This window comes from Arachis stenosperma, chromosome 1 (genome assembly GCF_014773155.1).
Source record: "Arachis stenosperma cultivar V10309 chromosome 1, arast.V10309.gnm1.PFL2, whole genome shotgun sequence".
Taxonomy (NCBI): Eukaryota; Viridiplantae; Streptophyta; class Magnoliopsida; order Fabales; family Fabaceae; genus Arachis; species Arachis stenosperma.
The window spans coordinates 113578587-113601932 of NC_080377.1; the positions used below are offsets into that span (position 1 = coordinate 113578587).

Sequence of the window (23346 nt, forward strand, 5' to 3'; positions counted from 1 at the left end):
AATAGAATCCCTCTTTTGCGTTTGTCACTAACGCCCAGTAGGTTAAAGTTTGAAGCACGTCACAGTCATTCAATCCCGGAATCCTACTCGGAATACCACAGACAAGGTTTAGACTTTCCGGATTCTCATGAATGCTGCCATCAATCTGGCTTATACCACGAAGATTCTGTTGGGGAATCTAAGAGATATTCATTCAATCTGATGTAGAACGGAGGTGGTTGTCAGGCACACGTTCATGGGTTGAGGAAGGTGATGAGTGTCACGGATCATCACCTTCTCCACAGTTAGGCGCGAATAAACATCTTAGATAAGAACAAGCGTGTTTGAATGGAAAACAAATGAATTGTATTAAATCATCGAGACGCTGCAGAGCTCCTCACCCCCAACAATGGAGTTTAGAGACTCATGCCATCAAAAGTATGTAATTCAGATCTGAAAATGTCATGAGGTACATGATAAGTCTGTAAAAGTTGTTTAAATAGTAAACTAGTGACCTAGGTTTACAGAAAAATGAGTAAACTAAGATAATTGGTGCAGAAATCCACTTCTGGGGCCCACTTGGTGTGTGCTGGGGCTGAGACTAATGCTTTCCACGTGTGGAGGCCTTTCTTGGCGTCAAACTCCAGGTTTTGACGTGTTTTGGGCGTTCAACTCCGGATCATGACGTTTTTCTGGCGTTTAACTCCAGACAGCAGCATGTACTTGGCGTTCAACGCCAAGTTACGTCGTCTATCCTTGCGCAAAGTATGGACTATTATATATTGCTGGAAAGCCCTGGATGTCTACTTTCCAACGCCGTTGAGATCGCGCCAATTGGACTCCTGTAGCTCCAGAAAATCCGTTTCGAGTGCAGGGAGGTCAGGATCCAACAGCATCAGCAGTCCTTTTTCAGCCTAAGTCAGATTTTTGCTCAACTCCCTCAATTTCAGCCAGAAAATACCTGAAATCACAGAAAAATACACACACTCATAGTAAAGTCCAGAAATATGATTTTTGCCTAAAAACTAATATTATTTAACTAAAAACTAATTAAAACATGCTAAAATCTACATGAAATTACCCCCCAAAAGCGTACAAAATATCCGCTCATCACAACACCAAACTTAAACTGTTGCTTGTCCTCAAGCAACTAGATGAATAAAATAGGTTCTAACAGAAATTAAGAAGTAATATATTTTAGAGTTTTAATTGAAGCTCAGATTCTTATTAGATGAGCGGGGCTTGTAGCTTTTTGTTTCTGAACAGTTTTGGCATCTCCCTGTATCTTTTAAATTTCAGAATGATTGGCATCCTTAGGAACTCAGAATTCAGATAGTATCATTGACTCTCCTAGTGTAGTATGTTGATTCTTGAACACAGTTATTTTATGAGTCTTGGCTGTGGCCCTAAGCACTTTGTTTTCCAGTATTACCACCGGATACAAAAAATGCCACAGACACATAACTGGGTGAACCTTTTCAGATTGTGACTCAGCTTTGCTAGAGTCCCCAATTAGTGGTGTCCAGAGCTCTTAAGCACACTCTTTTGCTTTGGATCACGACTTTAACCACTCAGTCTCAAGCTTTTCACTTGGACCTTCATGACACAAGCACATGGTTAGGGACAGCTTGATTTAGCCGCTTAGGCCTGGATTTTATTTCCTTGGGCCCTCCTATCCATTGATGCTCAAAGCCTTGGATCCCTTTTTTACTCTTGGCTAGTGCCCATGGCTTGTGAATATTGTTTTTTTTTTCTTTTTTTTTTTGAACTGCTTTTTCTTGCTTCAAGAATCAATTTCATGATTTTTCAGATCATCAATGATATTTTTCGTGTTCCTCATCCTTTCAGGAGCCAATATTCATCAAATTCAAAGTACATATTATGCACTGTTCAAGCATTCATTCAGAGAACAAGAAGTATTGCCACCACATATAATTAATTATAGTCTTTATTACTAAGAACTCATAAATATAGATTACTTCTTTATTCTAAAAAAATCTACTACTTTATTCATGCCTGATGATGATGATAAAAATAAACTATAGCTTAATTGGAAATAAAATCAAAATAGACATACTAATTACTACTAAATATCTCCTAAGGTGAATTTTAATAAAAAGAACGCTATCACTAAATTAAAGCAGGAAAATTGGAACTCAGCAACCTGTTGTTTTGAGGAGTGGATGCTCCTCTAATTATTCTGGGTGTGGTTCAAGGATTAATTTTTGGCGCTTCAGCTCCCTTATATCACGCCCTTGCTCTTCCTGTTCCTTGAGCAGTTTGCAGAGCATGCTACTTTGATTATTCTGTTCTTCCTTTATTTGGTCCATAGCTTCTTGCAATCTGGAAATAGAAGCCTCAAGATGTTCCCAATATTCGAATTGGGGCAGTTCTGGGAGGGCTTCTTGTGCTCTCCTCTTGGTTGAATCATCTTGTTGCTGTTGTCTGACCATTGATATTCCAGTAATGGGCTTTTCAATTAGGATATATTCAGTTATTCCCATCTTTACTCCAGCATCTTTGCAAAGCATATAAATTAGGCTTGGATAAGCCAATTTGGCGTCTGTAGAATTCTTGTTTGCAATCTTGTATAGCTCACATGAGATCAGCTGATGGACTTCCACTTCTTTTCCTAGCATGATGCAGTGAATCATGACAGCTCTTTTGATGGTAACTTCAGAACGGTTGCTGGTGGGTAATATGGAACGACTAATAAAATCCAGCCAGCCTCTAGCTACTGGTTTTAGATCTTCTCTTTTGAGTTGAACTGGGTTGCCAGTTGTACTGGTAGTCCACTTGGCTCCAGGAACGCATATATCTTCCAAGATCCTGTCCAATCCTTTATTGATCCTCATCATTCTCCTATTAAAGGAGTCTGGGTCATCCTTCAGTTGAGGAATCTTGAATATCTCCCTGATTTTGTCAGCATTGGTATGAATGATCTTTCCTCTGACTACGGTCTTGTGGTCAAAGATAGCTGCTCCAATGATTCTTTGCCTTTCTGTCTGCCATAGATTAGCATAGAATTCCTGAACCATGTTCCTTCCCACTTTCGTTTCAGGATTGGCCAGAATTTCCCAATTCCTGTTTCGAATCTGCTCTTGGATCTCCGGATATTCATCTTCTTTCAGATCAAATCTGACTTCCGGGATCACTGATCTGTGACTCATTATCTTGTAGTAATGGTCTGAATGTTCTTTAGTTAAGAACTTCCCTTGATTCCAGAGGGGCTTTGGATTGCTCTTTTCCTTGCCCTTTTGGGTGGTTTGCTTCCCTCTAGGGGCCATGATCAAGAGACACAATAGTTTTTGTGATCACGGGTAAAACACACCAAACTTAGAGCTTTGCTTATCCTCAAGCAAAAGAGAAGAAAGAAGAGGCAATGAAGGAGAGCAGGTGTTGGATGGTGTTGAGGAGGAAGTCGCCGAACACAAGATATAGGGAGGTGGGGTGGGTAAATTTCGAAAAAAAAAAATAAGAAAGAGATAAGATAGAAGATATGATTAGAAAAAGATATAATTTAAAAAAAGAGAAAGATATGAAATTTTTTTTTTTAAAAGATAGAATTGAAATTTTTAATTTTGAAAAAGATTTTAAAAGATAGTAGATGTGTTGGAAACAAATTTGAAAAGATGATGGATTGAATTGGAAAGCCAATTGGTTTTATAGATTAAGATGCATTTGATATTTTTGAAAAAGAGATTTTAAAAATTTGGATTTTTAGAACACTAATTTGGATTGAGGGGTGATGATTTAAAACATGTTTATGCAAGAAATCATGGTTTGAAACACAAAAAAAAAATAAAATAAAAAAAAAATTTGGATTAAAAACAAAATTGTACCTCCTCCCCACCATCCTGGCGTTAAACGCCCAACTGCTGCATGGTTTGGGCGTTTAACGCCCACATGTTGCTTCTCCTGGGCGTTCAACGCCCATTTGGTGCTTCTTTCTGGCGTTGAACGCCAGGAAGTCCTTCTTCACTGGGCGTTTTTCTGAACACCCAGGATGCTAACAGACTGGCGTTAAACGCCCAGAAGGTGCATCTTTCTGGCGTTTAACGCCCAGAAGATGCTCCTTTCTGGCGTTTAACGCCCACATGGCTACCTTCACTGGCGTTAAACGCCCAGTGAGAGCTTCTTTTGGGCGTTTAACGCCCAAAGTATTTCTTACTGGCTTTTTCATGCCAGTGAGCTTCCAATTTTCCCTGTAACTCTGTGACTTCAACCAATTGCTATTTCACCTTTGAAGATACTTGAACCTATATCTGTAAAGAAAAGAAAATTTATCTAATTAGTAAATAACTTTGTAAATGGCTGGGTTGCCTCCCAGCAAGCGCTTCTTTAATGTCCTTAGCTGGACTGTCACTGATCTTCAATGTAATCTCAGTCTTGAGCATTCTTGCTCAAAATTATCTTCAAGATAGTGTTTAACTTTTTGTCCATTGACAATGAACTTTTTGTTAGAGTCATTATCTTGAAGCTCTATGTAGCCATATGGTGATACACTTGTAATTACATATGGACCTCTCCACCGGGATTTTAATTTCCCGGGGAATAATTTGAGCCTAGAATTAAATAGCAGAACTTTCTGCCCTGGTTTAAAGACTCTGGATGACAATTTCTTATCATGCCATTTTTTTGCTTTTTCCTTGTAAATTTTTGCATTTTCAAAAGCATTGAGTCTAAACTCTTCTAGCTCATTTAACTGGAGCAATCGTTTTTCTCCAGCTACTTTGGCATCAAGATTCAGGAATCTGGTTGCCCAGTAGGCCTTATGTTCCAGTTCCACTGGCAAGTGACATGCCTTTCCATACACAAGCTGGTATGGAGAGGTCCCTATAGGGGTCTTAAATGCTGTTCTGTATGCCCACAGAGCATCATCCAAGCTTCTTGCCCAATCCTTTCTACGGTTAATTACAGTCCATTCCAGGATTCTTTTAAGTTCTCTATTTGAGACTTCCGCCTGCCCATTAGTCTGTGGGTGATATGGAGTAGCCACCTTGTGGTTGACTCCATAACGTACTAGAGCAGAGTAGAGCTGCTTATTACAGAAATGAGTACCCCCATCACTGATTAACACTCTGGGGATACCAAATCTGCTGAAGATATGTTTCTGGAGGAATTTTAACACTGTTTTAGTGTTATTAGTGGGTGTTGCAATAGCTTCCACCCATTTGGATACATAATCCACTGCCACCAGAATATAGGTGTTTGAGTATGATGGTGGGAAAGGTCCCATGAAGTCAATGCCCCATACATCAAACAACTCAATTTCCAAGATTCCTTGTTGAGGCATAGCATAACTGTGGGGCAGGTTGCCTGATCTCTGGCAACTATCACAGTTAAGCACAAATGCTCGGGAATCTTTATAGAGAGTAGGCCAGTAGAAGCCACTCTGGAGGACTCTTGTGGCTGTTCGTTCACTTCCAAAATGTCCTCCATACTGTGATCCATGGCAATGCCAGAGGATCTTCTGCGCTTCTTCTTTAGGCACACATCTACGGATTACTCCGTCTGCACATCTCTTAAAGAGATATGGTTCATCCCAAAGATAGTATTTTGCATCTGTGATTAATTTCTTTGATTGCACCTTACTGTACTCTTTGGTATGAATCTCACTGCCTTGTAGTTTGCAATGTCTGCAAACCATGGCACTTCCTGGACGGCTAGTAATTGCTCATCCGGAAAGGTTTCAGAAATTTCAGTGAGAGGGAGGGACGCCCCTCCCACTGGTTCTATTCGGGATAGGTGATCTGCTACTTGATTTTCTGTCCCTTTTCTGTCTCTTATTTCTATATCAAACTCTTGCAGAAGCAGCACCCATCTGATGAGTCTGGGTTTTGAATCCTGCTTTGTGAGTAAATATTTAAGAGCAGCATGATCAGTGTACACAATCACTTTTGATCCTACTAAGTAGGATCTGAATTTGTCAATGGTAAACCACTGCAAGTAGCTCTTTTTCTGTGGTTGTGTAATTCTTCTGTGCATCATTTAGCACACGGCTGGCATAGTAAATGACATGCAGAAGCTTGTCATGCCTTTGCCCCAACACTGCACCAATGGCATGGTCACTGGCATCACACATTAGTTCAAATGGTAATGTCCAGTCTGGTGCAGAGATGATTGGTGCTGTAACCAATTTAGCTTTCAGAGTTTCAAATGCTTGCAGACACTCCTCATCAAAGATAAATGGCATGTCTGCAGCTAGCAGGTTGCTCAGAGGTTTGGCGATTTTTGAAAAATCCTTTATAAACCTCCTGTAGAACCCTGCATGTCCCAGAAAGCTTCTGATTGCCTTAACATTAGCAGGTGGTGGTAATTTTTCAATTACTTCTACCTTAGCTTGGTCCACCTCTATCCCTTTGTTCGAAATTTTGTGCCCAAGGACAATTCCTTCAGTCACCATAAAGTGACATTTTTCCCAGTTTAAAACCAGGTTAGTCTCTTGGCATCTTTTCAGAACAAGTGCTAAATGGTTAAGGCAGGAGCTGAATGAGTCTCCAAATATTGAAAAGTCATCCATGAAGACTTCCAGAAATTTTTCCACCATGTCAGAGAAAATTGAGAGCATGCACCTCTGAAAGTTGCAGGTGCATTGCACAGGCCAAATGGCATCCTTCTGTATGCAAATACTCCAGATGGACATGTGAAGGCCGTTTTCTCCTGATCCTGGGGATCTACTGCAATTTGATTATAACCTGAATATCCATCCAGGAAGCAGTAGTATTCATGACCTGCTAATCTTTCTAACATCTGGTCTATGAATGGTAAAGGAAAATGATCCTTTCTGGTGGCTGTATTGAGTCTTCTGTAATCAATGCACATACGCCACCCTGTAACTGTCCTTGTAGGAACCAGTTCATTTTTTTCATTATGAACCACTGTCATGCCACCCTTCTTAGGGACAATTTGAACAGGGCTCACCCAGGGCTGTCAGAAATAGGATAAATAATCCCAGCCTCTAGTAATTTAGTGACCTCTTTTTGCACCACTTCTTTCATAGCTGGGTTCAGCCGCCTTTGTGGTTGAACCACTGGCTTGGCGTCATCCTCCAACAGATCTTGTGCATGCATCTGGCTGGGCTAATGCCCTTAAGATCACTAATGGACCACCCAAGAGCTGTCTTGTGCGTCCTTAGCACTTGAATAGTGCTTCCTCTTCCTGTGGCTCTAAGGTAGAGCTTATAATTACAGGAAAGGTTTCACCTTCTCCCAGAAATGCATATTTCAAGGATGGTGGCAATGGTTTGAGCTCGGTTTTGGAGGTTTCTCCTCTTCTTGAGGGATTTTCAGAGGTTCTATTATCTTCTCTGATTCCTCCAAATCAGGCTGAACATCTTTAAAGATGTCCTCTAGCTCTGATTCGAGACTCTCAGCCATATTGACCTCTCTTACTAGAGAATCAATAAGATCAACACTCATGCAGTCATTTGACAATCATGTCTTCAATCACGCCTGATGGGTATTTAATGGAGCCATCAGCAAGTTGAAGACATATCCTGGTTGGTTAATTTCTTCAGCTAAACCAAGCTTTCTAGTAGATGCAGGTATTAGGTTGATACTTGCCCCAAGATCACATAAGCTTGCTTGGTACAAACACCTCTAATGTGCATGGTATCATAAAGCTCCCAGGATCTTTAAGCTTCTCAGGTAAGCTTTTCAGAATGACTGCACTGCATTCTTCAGTGAGGTAAACTTTTTCAGTTTCCCTCCAATCCTTCTTATGACTTAAGATCTCTTTCATGAACTTAGCATAAGAGGGTATTTGCTCAAGTGCTTCTGCAACGGAATCTTTATTTCAAGAGTCCTGAGATAGTCTGCAAAGCGGGCAAATTGCTTATCCTGTTCCGCTTGGCGAGTTTTTGAGGATAAGGCATTTTGGCTTTGTATTCCTCAACCTTAGTTGCTGCAGTTTTATTACCTACAGAAGTGGGTTGGGAAGCCTTGTTATCAGCACTTGTATGTGACTGATTCCCTTCTAGCATTTGAATGCCAGAGGTAGGAGCTGGAGTGGCGTTAGACGCCACTTCCTTGCTTGTTACTGGCGTTTGAACGCCAGAACCATGCTCCTTTTGGGCGTTCAACGCCAGATTCAAGCTTGTTTTCTGGCGTTGAACGCAGGAATCAGCATGGTCTGGGCGTTCAGCGCAGCTTTATCCCTTTCTGGGCTCTGCTTGTCCTCAGAGGGATTTTGATTAGCTATTCGTTCATTTCCTTGCTTCTTGCTGCTTTGAAGTGAGGTATTTAATGTTTTCCCACTTCTTAATTGAACTGCTTGGCATTCTTCTGCTATATTTGTTTTGACAGTTGTTTTTCTGTTTGTTTTAATTGCACTTCCTGTTCCTGTTTGCCATTCTTGTTTCCTGTAATATCTCCTTGAATTCGGCTAGCTGCTGAGTTAGAAGTCTAATTGCTTATTAAATTCATTAGCCTGACCACCGGATTGAGTTCTGCAGTTACTGTTTTAGCTTCTCCTTCCATGGAAGATTCACTGCTTAGATACAGATGCTGATTTCTGGCAACTGTATCAATAAGCTCTTGAGCTTCTTCAATTGTTTTTCTCATGTGTATAGATCCACCAGCTGAGTGGTCTAGAGAAATCTGAGCTTTTTCTGTAAGCCCATAGTAGAAGATGTCTAATTGCACCCATTCTGAAAACATTTCAGAGGGCATTTCTTAGCATCTCTCTGTATCTTTCCAAGCATCATAAAGGGATTCATTATCTCCTTGTTTGAAGCCTTGGATGCTTAGCCTTAGCTGTGTCATCCGTTTGGGAGGGAAATAGTGATTCAGGAATTTTTCTGACAGCTGTTTCCATGTTTTATGCTGTTCTTAGGCTGGTTGTTTAACCACCTCTTAGCTTGATCTTTTACAGCAAATGGAAACAGTAGTAATCTGTAGACATCCTGATCCACTTCCTTATCATGTACTGCATCAGCAATTTGCAGAAATTGTGCCAGAAATTCTGTAGGTTCTTCATGTGGAAGACCAGAGTACTGACAGTTTTGCTGCACCATGATAATGAGCTGAGGATTCAGCTCAAAGCTACTAACTCCAATGGAGGGTATACATACTACTCCCATATGAAGCAGTAGTGGGGTTAGCATATGACCCCAGAGTCCTCTTGGACTGTTCATTCCTACTTGCTTCCATGATTGAATACAAGTTGAGAATTTATAGTTTGAAATATGGTGATGTAATAATTAAAAATGAAATAAATAAAAAGAAAAAAAAAAATCGAAAAGTAGTTGGAAAGTATAAATTTTTTTTTAAAAAATATAAAAACGAAATTAAATAAAAGAAAGTGGAAATATTTTGAAATTGAAAATTGAATTTTTATAAAAGATTTTCGAAAAAAATTAGTTCAAAATTAGTTAGAAAAATAAAAATTTTGAATTTTGAATTTTATGATGAAAGAGAAAAACACACAAAAGACACAAGACTTAAAATTTTTAGATCCAATGCTCCTTATTTTTTCGAAATTTTTGGAGGGAAAACACCAAGGAACACCAAACTTAAAAATTTTAAGATCAAGACACAAGAAAACTCAAGAACACCTTGAAGATTCACAAGAACACCAAGAACACAAGAAAGAACACCAAACTTAAAATTTTTAGAAAACCAAGACAAATTTTCGCAAATTATATTAAAATTAACAAGAAAACACCAAACTTAAAGTTTGGCACAGATTAAACCAAGAAAAATTATTTTTGAAAAAGATTTTCAAAAGAACTGGTGCCCAATTGCCAAGAACATAAGCCAACACTATAACCAACTGAATTAAAAATGTAATGTATTTTAAAGATGTATTATTTTTATGGATAAACTAAATTTTTGAAAACTAATGTTTTGAAAAAGCACAAGAAAACAAGAAAGGCACAGAACAAGAAAAACTCAAGATCAAACAAGAAAAATAAGCAAGAACAACTTGAAGATCAATGAAGAACAAAGAACACAAGTCGAAATTTTGAAAGAAAATATGAGATATGCAATTGACACCAAACTTAGAACAAGACACTAAACTCACGAAAATTTAACAATTAATTAAGAAAATAATATTTTTGAAAAGAAATTTTTTGAAAATAAACTATCCTATCAAGATTTAGTGACTCTATAACAATAAAAAAATAAAAATAAAAAAATTATTCCTAATCTAAGAAATAAAATAAGCCTTCAATTGTCCAAACTCAATAATCCCCGCAACGGCGCCAAAAACTTGGTGGACGAAATTGTATCTCTTTATAGAATGATAATAGAATATGGTCCAAGATCAACTTCGTTCAACTGACCAGCAAGTGTACTGGGTCGTCCAAGTAATACCTTACGTGAGTAAGGGTCGAATCCACAGAGATTATGGTTTGAAGCAATCAATGTTATTTCATTAATCTTAGTCAGGATGTGAAAGAAAATTGTTTGGATTACTTGAACAATAGAGTTACTTGTTTATAAAGGATTATGGAATATATTGGAATAATAAAGAATACTAGCGTTACTTGTTGTGCAGTAATGGAGAATATGTTGGAGTTTTGGAGATGCTTTGTCCTCTGACTTCAACTCTTCCTTGAAATCCTCTTCTCACACGCAGGTTCCTTCCATGGCAAGCTCTTTGTAGGGTGTCACCGTTGTCAGTGGCTACTTCCCATCCTCGCAGTGAAAGCTAATGCACGCACTCTGTCACAGTACGGCCAATCACCGGTTGGTTCCCGCTCCTACTGGAATAGAATCCCTCTTTTGCGTTTGTCACTAACGCCCAGCAGGTTAAAGTTTGAAGCACGTCGCAGTCATTCAATCCCGGAATCCTACTCGGAATACCACAGACAAGGTTTAGACTTTCCGGATTCTCATGAATGCTGCCATCAATCTGGCTTATACCACGAAGATTCTGTTGGGGAATCTAAGAGATATTCATTCATCTGATGTAGAACGGAGGTGGTTGTCAGGCACACGTTCATGGGTTGAGGAAGGTGATGAGTGTCACGGATCATCACCTTCTCCACAGTTAGGCGCGAATAAACATCTTAGATAAGAACAAGCGTGTTTGAATGGAAAACAAGGAATTGTATTAAATCATCGAGACGCTGCAGAGCTCCTCACCCCCAACAATGGAGTTTAGAGACTCATGCCGTCAAAAGTATGTAATTCAGATCTGAAAATGTCATGAGGTACATGATAAGTCTGTAAAGTTGTTTAAATAGTAAACTAGTGACCTAGGTTTACAGAAAAATGAGTAAACTAAGATAATTGGTGCAGAAATCCACTTCTGGGGCCCACTTGGTGTGTGCTGGGGCTGAGACTAATGCTTTCCACGTGTGGAGGCCTTTCTTGGCGTCAAACTCCAGGTTTTGACGTGTTTTGGGCGTTCAACTCCGGATCATGACGTTTTTTCTGGCGTTTAACTCCAGACAGCAGCATGTACTTGGCGTTCAACGCCAAGTTACGTCGTCTATCCTTGCGCAAAGTATGGACTATTATATATTGCTGGAAAGCCCTGGATGTCTACTTTCCAACGCCGTTGAGATCGCGCCAATTGAACTCCTGTAGCTCCAGAAAATCCGTTTCGAGTGCAGGGAGGTCAGGATCCAACAGCATCAGCAGTCCTTTTTCAGCCTAAGTCAGATTTTTGCTCAACTCCCTCAATTTCAGCCAGAAAATACCTGAAATCACAGAAAAATACACACACTCATAGTAAAGTCCAGAAATATGATTTTTGCCTAAAAACTAATATTATTTAACTAAAAACTAATTAAAACATGCTAAAATCTACATGAAATTACCCCCAAAAAGCGTACAAAATATCCGCTCATCATATGCGGTGGACATTAAGTTTGAGCTCCAGAACCTGGCAATATTAAGCCCTGATCGCTAGCATTATTGTGACTCACTTTTTTCAGTAACGCTAGCGACTATGCCATCGACCTTGTCCACTTCAAAGGAGCATAACTTGAGTTACAGAGGTCCAATTGAGGTGATTCCAGTTGCGTTAGAAAGATGACATTTAGTGCTTTCCAAAGATATATAATAGTCTATAGTAGGCATGAAAATGGAGCACAAACAAGAGGCATCTTTTAAGCCCCAAAAATACCAACTGGGTAGGAAGTGCAACGTTAGCCACAATAACTTTAAGCACTAACGCCACACTTGTAGCGTTAGTATGGCTAACGACAGCATTAACGCTAAGGACCTGGACCTCAACTTGATTCACTTCTCTCTCAAGTCCACTTCAAAGCTCAAGCAAGCAAGCCCACAAGTGTCAACCAATCAAGGCCACAAGAAGCATCTAGAATAGGAAATTTCACTTAATTGTAATTTGCTTTTAATTTCATTTTATAATTTAGGAGAGCCTATATAAGGGCCTTAGTTTTTACATTCAAGGGGGACTGGAATTCTAGAATTGGGGATTGAAGAGGGGTCTTCGGACTCCCTCCCCTCACACACTTTTCCTTCTCTTTCTTTTCTTTGTACTTTTCATTTATGAATTTGAAAGTTTCAATGTTAGTTTTAATCTTCATCTTTACTTTTCTGCACTTTTTTCTTTTCTATTTTGGTAGAGCAATGATCAACTAACTCTTTTCATTGGGTTAGAGAGCTTTATTGTGATTCAATGGATCAATTGTAGTTCTTATTCTTCTTCTTCTTTATTTTCCCTTAATTTTACTAGAGAGCTTTCGATCTTCATCCAATTGGTTAGCTATCTTAGAAGAGAAGCTCTCCATAATTGGATCTCCTCAGAACCTTGGAAGAGGAATGAGGAGATCATGCTAGAAATGCTCTCTCACATTGGATTAGGATGGGGTTTGGGCGGATATAGTGACATGTAATCCTCCCAATACTTTGATCTATGAATGTGTGTGGTATAATCAGTGACCAAACTTCATCTCTTCCCATGAGCAATTAAATCAAGGAATTGGGAAATTGTTCAAGCTTAGAGACATTGTATTGCCAAGGAATTGGGATCCAATCACTTAAGATTGCCAAGGAGATCAATGAATGCATTGATTGAGGAAGAGATGAGAATGAACTTGATCCGGAGGATTGCAATATCTCTTGATCCCAATGTTCATTTTATTTTTAGTTCTTACATTTACTTTTTTTGCCATTTACTTTTTTGCACTTTATTCCATTTCTTTACTTTTATTCCACTTACATTTCCCTGTTGCTCATCACTCCAAATCTGATTCGTCTAACTAGAATAATCAATTAACCATTGATTGCTTAATTCGTTAATCCCTGTGGATTTGACCTCACTCTATTGTGAGTTTTTACTTGACGACAAATTTGGTATACTTGCCGAAGGGAAATTTGTTGAGAGACAAGTTTTCGTGCATCATCAGACGAGTTGAACGTTCACCTCACACCCATGAGAGACATGTTCATAGATGATTCACAGGAGGAAGGATCTCTAAATCATCTCGCAAAAGACACCTCAAAGAGGGATATTAAGGAAGGGAGAGAGGTTTGAATAAGACAACGGGGAGCAAACAAGCCTTTTGAGATTTCAAAATTCTTGGGGCAACCACACATTCTTACCCGACCAAGGGGAAGTGAATAACTAATATTATACCTCGCAGTGGAAAGTCGGGCAATAGCCTCAGCACTAGTTAGAGGAGACAAAAGTGGGCAACAACCCGTCAACTTCATCAGCAAAGCTCTACAAGGGGCCGAACTAAACTATCAAAAGATAGAAAAAGTTTGCCTATGCCCCCATACTCACCTCTCGATGAATCCACCCATACTTTCAAGATCACACTATCAGAGTTTGGATCAACCAGCCCATAAAAGGCATCCTACAGAAAATAGACTTAGATGGAAGAATCCTACAGTGGGCAGTTGAATTATCCAAATGTGATCTTCAATATGAAGCTCAGACATCCATCAAATCACAGTATCTGGCCGACTTCATTACAGAGTTCACTGACACCCCGGGAACTCCCACAAAATGGATTTTCTACATGGACGACTCTTCAAACAAAACCGGAAGTGGTGCAAGTGTAATTATAGAAAGCAATCAGAGAACCCAAATCGAGCTAAGCAACCAAGCTGAATACGAGGCACTACTGGCAGGTTTAAGGCTGGCTGGTGCGCGAAATTGTGAACAATACTTTTCACAACTCTCATAATCCCTGGTCATGAACTCCAAAAACTTGGTGGTTCAATTCCATGGCATTACACAACTTCGCACAACTAACCAGCAAGTGCACTGGGTCGTCCAAGTAATACCTTACGTGAGTAAGGGTCGATCCCACGGAGATTGTTAGCATTGAAGCAAGCTATGGTCATCTTGTAAATCTTAGTCAGGCAAACTCAAATGTATATGATGATGAACGAAAATAATATAAAAGATAAAGATAGTGATACTTATGTATATCATTGGTGTAAGGGCTTCAGACAAGCGTATGAAGATGCCTTCCCTTCCGTCTCTCTGCTTTCCTACTGCCTTCATCCAATCCTTCTTACTCCTTTCCATGGCAAGCTCGTGTAGGGTTTCACTGTTGTCAGCAGCTACCTCCCATCCTCTCAGTGAAAGCGATTGCATATGCTCCGTCACAGCATAGCGGAATTCATCTGTCGGTTCTCAATCAGATCGGAATAGAATCCATTGATTCTTTTGGCGTCTGTCACTAACGCCCCGCCCTCAGGAGTTTGAAGCACGTCACAGTCATTCAGTCATTGAATCCTACTCAGAATACCACAGACAAGGTTAGACCTTCCGGATTCTCTTGAATGCTGCCATCATTCCTGCCTATACCACGAAGACTCTGACCTCACGGAATGGTTGGCTCGTTTGTCAGGCGAGCACTCGGTTGTCAGGCGATCAACCATGCATCGTGCAATCAGGAATCCAAGAGATATTCACTAAGCCTCAGATGCTTGTAGAACAAGAATGGTTGTCAGTCACCCTGTTCATGGGTGAGAATGGTGATGGGCGTCAATCATCACCTTCATCATGTTGAAGAACAAGTGATATCTTGGACAAAGAACAAGCGGAATTGAATGGAAGAACAATAGTAATTGCATTAATACTCGAGGTACAGCAGAGCTCCACACCTTAATCTATGGTGTGTAGAAACTCCACCGTTGAAAATACATAAGAACAAGGTCTAGGCATGGCCGAATGGCCAGCCTCCCAATGATCTAAGATAGCATAAAACGAAGATAGCTATCAAAGTCCCAATACAAATACAATAGTAAAAGGTCCTACTTATAGATAACTAGTAGCCTAAGGTGTACAAAGATGAGTAAATGACATAAAAATCCACTTCCGGGCCCACTTGGTGTGTGCTTGGGCTGAGCAATGAAGCATTTTCGTGTAGAGACTCTCCTTGGAGTTAAACGCCAGCTTTAGTGCCAGTTTGGGCGTTTAACTCCCAATCAGGTGCCAGTTCCGGCGTTTAACGCTGGAATTTCTTGAGGTGACTTTGAACGCCGGTTTGGGCCATCAAATCTTGGGCAAAGTATGGATTATTATATATTGCTGGAAAGCCCAGGATGTCTACTTTCCAACGCCGTTGAGAGCGCGCCAATTGGGTTTCTGTAGCTCCAGAAAATCCACTTCGAGTGCAGGGAGGTCAGAATCCAACAGCATCTGCAGTCCTTTTGAGTCTCTGGATTAGATTTTTGCTCAGATCCCTCAATTTCAGCCAGAAAATACCTGAAATCACAGAAAAACACACAAACTCATAATAAAGTCCAGAAAAGTGAATTTTAACTAAAAACTAATAAAAATATACTAAAAACTACTAGATCATACTAAAAACATACTAAAAACAATGCCAAAAAGCATACAATTATCCGCTCATCACAACACCAAACTTAAATTGTTGCTTGTCCCCAAGCAACTGAAGATCAAATAAGATAAAAGAAGAGAATATGCAATGAACTCCAAAACATCTATGAGATCAGTATTAATTAGATGAGCGGGGCTTTTAGCTTTTTGTCTCTGAATAGTTTTGGCATCTCACTCTATCCCTTGTAATTCAGAATGATTGGCTTCTTTAGGAACTTAGAATCCAGATAGTGTTAATGATTCTCCTAGTAAAGTATGATGATTCTTGAACATAGCTATTTATTGAGTCTTGGCTGTGGCCCAAAGCACTCTGTCTTCCAGTATTACCACCGGATACATACATGCCACAGACACATAATTGGGTGAACATTTTCAGATTGTGACTCAGCTTTGCTAAAGTCCCCAATTAGAGGTGTCCAGGGTTCTTAAGCACACTCTTATTGCCTTGGATCACAACTTTATTTCTTTCTTTTTCTTTCTTCTTTTTTTTTTTCGATTTTTTTTCGTTTGCTTTTTCTTTTTTTTTTTTCAAGAATCATTTTTATGATTTTTCAGATCCTCAGTAACATGTCTCCTTTTTCATCATTCTTTCAAGAGCCAACATTCATGAACCACAAATTCAAAAGACATATGCACTGTTCAAGCATACATTCAGAGAACAAAAGTGTTGCCACCACATCAAAATAATTAAACTATTATAAAATTCAGAATTCATGCAATTCTTTCCTTTTCAATTAAGCACGTTTTTATTCAAGAAATGTGATGGATTCATAGGACATTCATAACTTTAAGGCATAGACACTAAGACACTAATGATCACAAGACACAATCATGGATAAACATAAGCATAAAAATCGAAAAACAGAAGAACAAATAACAAGGAAATCAAGGAACGGGTCCACCTTAATGATGGCGGCTCTTTCTTGCTCTTGAAGATCCTATGGAGTGCTTGAGCTCCTCAATGTCTCTTCCTTGTCTTTGTTGCTCCTCTCTCATGATTCTTTGATCTTCTCTAATTTCATGGAGGAGAATGGAGTGTTCTTGATGCTCCACCCTTAGTTGTCCCATGTTGGAACTCAATTCTCCTAGGGAGGTATTTAGTTGCTCCCAATAATTTTGTGGAGGAAAGTGCATCCCTTGAGGAATCTCAGGGATCTCATGGTGAGAGGGGTCTCTTGTGTACTCCATCCTTTTCTTGGTGATGGGCTTGTCCTCATCAATGGGGGTATCTCCCTCTATGTCAACTCCAACTGAATAACAGAGGTGACAGATGAGATGAGGAAAAGCTAACCTTGCCAAAGTGGAGGTTTTGTCCGCCACCTTGTAGAGTTCTTGGGCTATAACCTCATGAACCTCTATTTCTTCTCCAATCATGATGCTATGGATCATGATGGCCCGGTCTATGGTAACTTCGGACCGGTTGCTAGTGGGAATGATTGAGCGTTGTATGAACTCTAACCATCCTCTAGCCACGGGCTTGAGGTCATGCCTTCTCAATTGAACCGGCTTTCCTCTTGAATCTTGCTTCCATTGTGCGCCCTCTTCACATATGATTGTGAGGACTTGGTCCAACCTTTGATCAAAGTTGACCCTTCTAGTATAAGGATGCTCATCTCCTTGCATCATAGGCAAGTTGAACGCCACCCTCACACTCTCCGGACTAAAATCCAAGTATTTCCCCCGAACCATAGTGAGATAATTCTTTGGATTCGGGTTCACACTTTGGTCATGGTTCTTTGTGATCCATGCATTGGCATAGAACTCTTGAACCATCAAGATTCCGACTTGTTGAATGGGGTTGGTGAGAACTTCCCAACCTCTTCTTCGGATCTCATGTCGGATCTCCGGATATTCACCCTTTTTGAGTGAAAAGGGGACCTCGGGGATCACCTTCTTCAAGGCCACAACTTCATAGAAGTGGACTTGATGCACCCTTGAGAGGAATCTATCCATCTCCCATGACTCGGAGGTGGAAGCTTTTGCCTTCCCTTTCCTCTTTTTAGAGGTTTCTCCGGCCTTGGATGCCATAAATGGTTATGGAAAACGAAAAAGCAACGCTTTTACCACACCAAACTTAAAATGTTTGCTCGTCCTCGAGCAAAAGAAGAAAGAAGAGAGTAGAAGAAGAAGAAATGAGGAAGAGGGAGAAGGTGGTGTGTTCGGCCAAGAAGGGAAAGAAGGGGTGTTTAGGTTGTGTGAAAATGAAGGGTTGAAGAAGGGTATATATAGGAGAGGGGGGGAGTAATGGTTCGGCCATTATGGGTGGGTTTGGGAGTGATTTTTGAAAAAGATTTTGAAAAGATAAGATTTTTAAAATTGAAATTTTGATTTGACTTGTAAGAAACAACTAATTTTGAAAATTTTTTGACCAAGTCAACCCAAAATTTCGAAATTTTGGAGGGAAATAAGGAAAAGATATTTTTTTGATTTTTAAATTTTTAAAGAAAAACACAAAAATGACCCAAAACATGAAAATTTTGGATCAAGACACAAGATGCATGCAAGAATGCTATGAATGTCAAGATGAACACCAAGAACACTTTGAAGATCATGATGAACATCAAGAACATAATTTTGAAAAATTTTTGATGCAAAGAAAACATGCAAGACACCAAACTTAGAAATCTTTAATGCATGAAAAATATGGATGCAAAAGTGCACAAGAAAAACAAGAAAAGACACAAAACAAGAAATCATCAAGATCAAACAAGAAGACTTGTCAAGAACAACTTGAAGATCATGAAGAACACTATGAATGCATGAAATTTTCGGAAAAATGCAAGAAAAATTTTTAAAGCATGCAATTGACACCAAACTTAAAAATTGACACAAGATTCAAACAAGAAACACAAAATATTTTTGATTTTTATGATTTTCTAATTTTTTTGGATTTTTATTTAATATTTTCGAAAATAAAGTTTTGGAAAAACGAAAAATAAAAGAAAAATTTTTGAAAAAGATTTTTGAAAAGAAAATTACCTAATCTGAGCAACAAGATGAACCGTCAGTTGTCCATACTCGAACAATCCCCGGCAACGGCGCCAAAAACTTGGTGGACGAAATTGTGATTCAACATCCTTAAGTTTGTATGGAATCTATCTTTTGAGCTTTAGTATGAATATACCCTTAGGACACTGTTTATTTTGAGATGAAGGCTTCTAAGGGGCAGCACCTGTGTGAGGTTTTCTTTATTGGAATTCACAACTCCGTTCAACTAACCAGCAAGTGTACTGGGTCGTCCAAGTAATACCTTACGTGAGTAAGGGTCGAATCCACAGAGATTGTTGGTATGAAGCAAGCTATGGTCACTTTGTAAATCTCAGTTAGGCACATTAACTAATTTAAGAGATTATTGGATTAAATTTGATTAATAAAAATAAACAGAAAATAAAAGGGATAGAAATACTTATGTAGATCCATTGGTAGGAATTTCAGATAAGCGGAATGGAGATGCTGTAGAGCTCTAGGACGCCTGCTCTCCTATTCCTTCTACCCAATCCTTCTTACTCCTTTCCATGGCAAGCTTTGTATAGGGGTTCACTATCAGCTGTGGCTACTTTCATTCCTCTCGGGGAAATAACCTGTGCGGCTGTCACTCGCACAGCTAACCAGTCTGGAGGCATCACCCATGGTTGATAGCTACATCCCATCCTCGCAGTGAAAGCTAATGCACGCACTCTGTCACAGTACGGCCAATCACCGGTTGGTTCCCGCTCCTACTGGAATAGAATCCCTCTTTTGCGTTTGTCACTAACGCCCAGCAGGTTAAAGTTTGAAGCACGTCACAGTCATTCATGAACGGAATCCTACTCGGAATACCACAGACAAGGTGAGACTTTCCGGATTCCCAGGATCCTACTCGGAACACCACAGACAAGGTTGGACTTTCCGGATCCAGATGAATGCCGCCATCTATCTAGCTTATACCACGAAGATTCTGTTGGGGAATCTAAGAGATACACATTCAAGCTTTGTTGCATGTAGAACGGAAGTGGTTGTCAATCACGCGCGTTCATCAGTGAGAATAATAATGAGGGTTATCTAACTCATCATCATTCATCATGTTCTTGAGTACGAATGAATATCTTGGAATAAGAATAAGATAGAGAATTGAATAAAAGAAAATAGAACTTCATTAATCTTTGAGGTACAGCAGAGCTCCACACCCTTAATCTATGGTGTGCAGAAACTCCACCGTTGAAAATACATAAGTAAAAGAAGGTTCAGGCATGGCCGAATGGCCAGCCCTCTCCACGATCAAGTGACCGAATGATAAAAGACTTAGAGTGGTCAAAAGATGGTCAAAAGATGGTCAAAAGATGTCTAATACAATAGATAAATGTCCTATATATACTAGACTAGCTACTAGGGTTTACATGAGTAAGTAATTGATGCATAAATCCACTTCCGGGGCCCACTTGGTGTGTGTTTGGGCTGAGCTTGATCAATCCACGTGTAGAGGCATTTCTTGGCGTCAAACTTCAGGTTATGACGTGTTTTGGGCGTTTGACTCCGGATCATGACGTTTTTCTGGCGTTTTACTCCAGACAGCAGCATGAACTTGGCGTTTAACGCCAAGTTACGTCGTCATTCTTCGAATAAAGCATGGACTATTATATATTGCTGGAAAGCCCTAGATGTCTACTTTCCAACGCCGTTGAGAGCGTGCCAATTGGAGGTCTGTAGCTCCAGAAAATCCATTTCGAGTGCAGGGAGGTCAGAATCCAACAGCATCAGCAGTCCTTTTGTCAGCCTTCTTCAGAGTTTTGCTCAAATCCCTCAATTTCAGTCAGAATTTACCTGAAATCACAGAAAAACACACAAACTCATAGTAAAGTCCAGAAATGTGAATTTAACATAAAAACTAAGGAAAACATCCCTAAAAGTAGCTCAAACTTACTAAAAACTATATAAAAACAATGCCAAAAAGCGTATAAATTATCCGCTCATCAGGGAGGGAAAGTGGTTTGAATTTGAAGGGTGAGGTTGGTGGGGATTTATGAAGGATGGATGTGAGTGGTGAAGAGAAAGATGGGATTTGATAGGTGAAGGGTTTTTGGGGAAGAGGTATTGAGGTGATTGGTGAATGGGGGAAGAAGAGAGAGAGTGGTGATGGGGTCCTGTGGGGTCCACAGATCCTGTGGTGTCAAGGAAAAGTCATCCCTGCACCAAGTGGCATCAAAATTCACGTTTTGAGCCATTTCTGGCGTTAAACGCCGGGCTGGTGCCCATTCCTGGCGTTTAACGCCAGGTTGTTGCCCTTTACTGGCGTTTAACGCCAGTCTGGTGCCCCTTTCTGGCGTTAAACGCCCAGAATGGTGCCAGACTGGGCGTTAAACGCCCAACAGCTAGCATTACTGGCGTTTGAACGCCAGCTTCTTCTCCTCCAGGGTGTGCTGTTTTTCTTCCTGTTTTTCATTCTGTTTTTGCTTTTTTCATTGTTTTTGTGACTTCTTATGATCATCAACCTACAAAAAAAAGATAAAATAACAAAAGAAAATAGTTAACTATAAAACATTGGGTTGCCTCCCAACAAGCGCTTCTTTAATGTCATTAGCTTGACAGAGGACTCTCATGGAGCCTCAGAAATACTCAGAACCGTGTTGGAACCTCCCAACACCAAACTTAGAGTTTGAATGTGAGGGTTCAACACCAAACTTAGAGTTTGGTTGTGGCCTCCCAACACCAAACTTAGAGTTTGACTGTGGGGGCTCTGCTTGGCTCTGTTTTGAGAGAAGCTCTTCATGCTTCCTTTCCATGATGATAGAGGGATGTCCTTGGGCTTTAAACACCAAGGATTCTTCATTCACTTGAATGATCAACTCTCCTCTATCAACATCAATCACAGCTTTTGCTGTGGCTAGGAAAGGTCTGCCAAGGATGATGGTTTCATCCATGCATTTCCCAGTCTCTAGGACTATGAAATCAGTAGGGATGTAATGGTCTTCAATCTTCACCAAAACATTCTCTACAAGTCCATGGGCTTGTTTTCTTGAGTTGTCTGCCATCTCTAATGAGATTCTTGCAGCTTGCACCTCAAAGATCCCTAATTTCTCCATTACAGAGAGGGGCATGAGGTTTACACTTGACCCTAAGTCACACAAGGCCTTCTTGAAGGTCATGGTGCCTATGGTACAAGGTATAGAAAACTTCCCAGGATCCTGCCTCTTTTGAGGTAGTTTCTGCCTAGACAAGTCATCCAGTTCTTTGGTGAGCAAAGGTGGTTCATCCTCCCAAGTCTCATTTCCAAATAACTTGTCATTTAGCTTCATGATTGCTCCAAGGTATTTAGCAACTTGCTCTTCAGTGACATACTCATCCTCTTCAGAGGAAGAATACTCATCAGAGCTCATGAATGGCAGAAGTAAGTCCAATGGAATCTCTAGGGTCTCAATTTGAGCCTCAGATTCCCATGATTCCTCATTGGGGAACTCAGTGGAGGTCAGTGCACGCCCATTGAGGTCTTCCTCAGTGGCGTCCACCTCCTCTCTTTCCTCTCCATATTCGGCCATGTTTATGGCTTTGGACTCTCCTTTTGGATTTTCTTCTGTATTACTTGGGAGAGTACTAGGAGGGAGTTCAGTAATTTTCTTGCTCAGCTGTCCCACTTGTCCTTCCAAATTTCTGATGGAGGACCTTGTTTCATTCATGAAACTTTGAGTGGTTTTGATTAGATCAGAGACCATTGTTGCTAAGTCAGAAGTACTCTGCTTAGAACTCTCTGTCTGTTGCTGAGAAGATGATGGAAAAGGCTTGCCATTGCTAAACCTGTTTCTTCCACCATTATTGTTATTGAAACCTTGTTGAGGTCTCTCTTGATTCTTCCATGAGAAATTTGGGTGATTTCTCCATGAAGAATTATAGGTGTTTCCATAGGGTTCTCCTAGGTAATTCACCTCTTCCATGGAAGGGTTCTCAGGATCATAAGCTTCTTCTTCAGATGAAGCATCCTTAGTACTGTTTGGTGCATTTTGCATTCCAGACAGACTTTGAGAAATCAAATTGACTTGTTGAGTCAATATTTTGTTCTGAGCCAGTATGGCATTCAGAGTGTCAATCTCAAGAACTCCTTTCTTCTGACTAGTCCCATTGTTCACAGGATTCCTTTCAGAAGTGTACATGAATTGGTTATTTGCAACCATTTCAATCAGTTCCTGAGCCTCTGTAAGCGTCTTCTTCAGATGAAGAGATCCTCCAGCAGAGCTATCCAAAGACATCTTGGATAGTTCAGAGAGACCATCATAGAAAATACCTATGATGCTCCATTCAGAAAGCATGTCTGAGGGACATCTTCTGATTAATTGTTTGTATCTTTCCCAAGCTTCATAGAGGGATTCTCCATCCTTCTGTCTGAAGGTTTGGACTTCCACTCTAAGCTTACTCCATCTTTGAGGTGGAAAGGACTTTGCCAAGAAGGCATTGACTAGCTTTTCCCAAGAATCCAGGCTTTCTTTAGGTTGAGAATCCAACCATATTCTAGCTCTGTCTCTTACAGCAAAAGGGAATAGCATCAGTCTGTAGACCTCAGGATTAACCCCATTAGTCTTGACTGTGTCACAGATTTGCAAGAATTCAGCTAAGAAC

At 40.1% G+C, this 23346-nt stretch overlaps 1 non-coding gene across 1 annotated transcript; it reads left to right on the forward strand.

Moving 5' to 3' along the window:
- Positions 1-23033: 23033 nt before the first annotated feature.
- On the forward strand, positions 23034-23141 carry LOC130952477 (small nucleolar RNA R71). Its single transcript, XR_009074661.1, has one exon. It is a non-coding gene; the product is annotated as a small nucleolar RNA R71 (small nucleolar RNA).
- The last annotated feature ends 205 nt before the right edge of the window (positions 23142-23346 follow it).